Genomic DNA, 3,086 nt, shown 5'->3' on the forward strand with positions numbered 1-3,086 from the left:
TACATTGATTCAGTATTATCCTTGTGTGTCCATTCCAACATGTAAAATTGAGGAATTTTTAATTCACAAAGGGAGAAACCAGCTTCGTATTTGGCCTATCAAAATTGTCAAATTTTGCAAGGATATTTAAATTCAATATAGTTTACATTATTAATAATTTTTTGTAATATTAGTTATATTGGAAGTAGATTTTCAGATAATTTTTTTTAATGACAGTAAAATTCTATCCATTTCCCATTGTAGGGCACTATATGTATTCTATTTGGTGATTCTCACATGTGACATAGGTGTGACACTAATTCAACTAGTGTGATAGCTCATGAAATTTCAAATGTATAACAATTATTTGACATATTGAAGCAGAAATAATATTTTAAGCATATATTATATGTGAAAATGAGACAAATATTAAGTGATAATTTTTATGTCACAGGGAACACCTTCACCTTTTTTTTTTTTTTTTTTTTTTTTTTTTTTTTAGTTCATGTCTTTTGTTAACTCATACAGTTACTTGTCTTCTGGCTTGTTGAAGCAATAAGTCAGACGTTTGCCACAATAATGTCTGTCAAAGTGGCTTGCCACAAACACCCCAGCACCACATTCATCAGACGGGCACTCTTGATGAAGGCGACTAATTTTGCCATTCTCATCCACCTGATAATATTTCAGGACAGCCAGCTTAACCTTCTTTCTCCTGTGCTTATTCTTCTTGGGAGTGGTGTAAGACTTCGTCTTCCTTTTCTTAGCACCACCACGAAGTCTCAACACAAGATGAAGAGTAGACTCCTTTTGAATATTGTAGTCAGACAAAGTCCATGCATCTTCCAGTTGCTTGCCAGCAAAGATCCCTCTTTGCTGAGCAGGAGGAATTCCTTCCTTATCCTGGATCTCGGCCTTTACATTTTCTATCGTATCCGAGGGTTCAACATCGAGGGTGATGGTCTTCCCGTAAGGGTTTTCATGAAAATCTGCATTTTGGTGGTGGCTCCACCTGAGGTTGGGGAAAAGGAAGAGACGGGTTAGGTCAGGGATCACAAGAGAACGCGGCATAGGGCACTGGCCCCCGAGCAGCCGAAGAGCAGACATTCATCCCACATTTTCTTTTAAATATGTTTTGCCAGACATGTTGACTTTATTAAAATATAGGCTATATGTAATTAAAATCATAACTAGCTTTCCCTTATAATGGTTGGCATCATAAGTTCAGCAGTCTTAAAAAGAGTATTCAATGGTATTTAACTACACTGTCTTCATTTAAAAATGTAAAAATATCATTAGGAAAATAATACTGTTATGCCTGTAGTTTGGATCAAGAAAAATAAACCGGGGAAACTACATTGGAAACTGTTATTCTGTAAACCGTGAAAAGTTATTATGACAATTGTATGTCACATTCTAGCTCCAAGTTTCCTAAAAGACTGTCAGATTTTGTATTTTGTTCTCTTATTTGTTTTTATTGCCATGTTGTGTAAGCAATTGCATGGGTGGCAGAAGTCAGCAGCGTATATCAACAGTTTCTTTCCAGTGAGATTTCTAATGAATTCTTTTCCCCAAGACCTATTTAAGAGGCAAAGTAACAAGCACTTGAATCTGTTACTTTTAATCAAATGTGTTATAAAAGTTGCAAATATGAATGCAACATTTTATGTTTTTATCATGATGTAAATTCGAGATTAAATAGTATATTGTTATTGTTCTCTATGAACATATTATAGGAAGAATTTATGAAAACAGCACAGTCTTGTAAAAATCATTTTGAAAATATTTTCTCTTTTAAATTTCATTGGAATAAAATAAGAGTTTTAGTCTATTTTCACTCTCCTATTCACTCTGGCTTCAATTTCTAAAAGGTAAAATTAACCAACTAGATTTTACCACTTCTGCCTCTGCAGGTTAGTCAACTCTGTTGTTTTCTTTGTTCCCACCTTCTACCCTCCACCTGCTACCCTACAAAGAGCACATCATGGCAGGTTTCATGAGCATTTTGCCCAAATACAAAGAGTAAGTGAGATTCAGTGTAACAAAAAATTGGGCAAACATGTAGTCTGCTCTACCTCTGCCCAACCTGAAAACCAGAACTATTTCTCTCATCAAGCCAGGAGGAGTCTCATTATTATATTATTTTAGCATTTCATTTATGTCACAATAATTGAGTATTGCCTTATCATAGCTTGGAAATTCAGGTCATTCCATTCTCTCTGTTTCTGATGGCCTGACATATGACATAAATTATAATAGAAATATCTACTGAAGGACACATTATTACATTTTGTTTTTCAGGAAACTTTTCCTAATAAGAGTATGCTAAAATCATTTTCTCAAATATATTTTAAAGATATGAAGTCACTCATTTTATTTTAAATCCATTTATTATTCTAACAATAAGACATTATGTTATTGAAGATAATACTATAATGTTTACAACAAAATTGCTGTCACTTCCCCACTCCACTCCATGCTAGAGTCAACTACTGCAACACTATTTTTTGTTTTTTATTTTATTCTTTTCCAAATAGCCCACTAACAAACATACTCTCTTATTTCATGATTCTTCAGTGGACAAAATAATCTATTGCTTTTTATGAAAAACTAGCATTTTATGGAAAATTAGGATTTACTCAACCTAATATATAACCCCTCACTCCCACACCCAGACACACTTCTTCTTTTCCCATCCTCATTGTTGCTATATCATTTTATCTTGTTTTTGTGAAATATTTGGGGTTTGTTATATCTATGAACATTTTGCTACTCTTCTATGGTTATATTTACTTTCTTATGTAGTATTTAATTGAGGGGCATTGTCATCTTAATCTCAAAGTTTTCAGTTTACTTTTCTTTCTATTTGAATTTATCCACAAAAGCACAAAAGACTTAAGCATTATATCTGTATACAGAGAATGGAATAAATTAATGTCAGCTTTGTTTTATTTTTTTTCCTAGAGATGGAGATGCTTCCCCTAAAATCCTTCCTCCTTTTGGTCTGTTCTGAATTGTTTTCTAGGCTTATTGCTCAGCTGTCAGCCTTAGAACTCTCTTTTATCTTAATGCTGGGAGTCTCCTATACCTTTCTTCTTTGGTGGATT

General features: G+C 33.5%; 1 pseudogene across 1 annotated transcript; it reads right to left on the reverse strand.

The window, feature by feature from the left end:
• Window positions 1-505: 505 nt before the first annotated feature.
• Window positions 506-1,077, reverse strand: LOC105552078 (annotated as a pseudogene). Its single transcript, XR_001007941.1, has one exon. The product of XR_001007941.1 is annotated as a ubiquitin-40S ribosomal protein S27a pseudogene (transcript).
• Window positions 1,078-3,086: the final 2,009 nt, after the last annotated feature.

This window comes from Mandrillus leucophaeus, unplaced genomic scaffold (assembly GCF_000951045.1).
Source record: "Mandrillus leucophaeus isolate KB7577 unplaced genomic scaffold, Mleu.le_1.0 Scaffold543, whole genome shotgun sequence".
NCBI lineage: Eukaryota > Metazoa > Chordata > Mammalia > Primates > Cercopithecidae > Mandrillus > Mandrillus leucophaeus.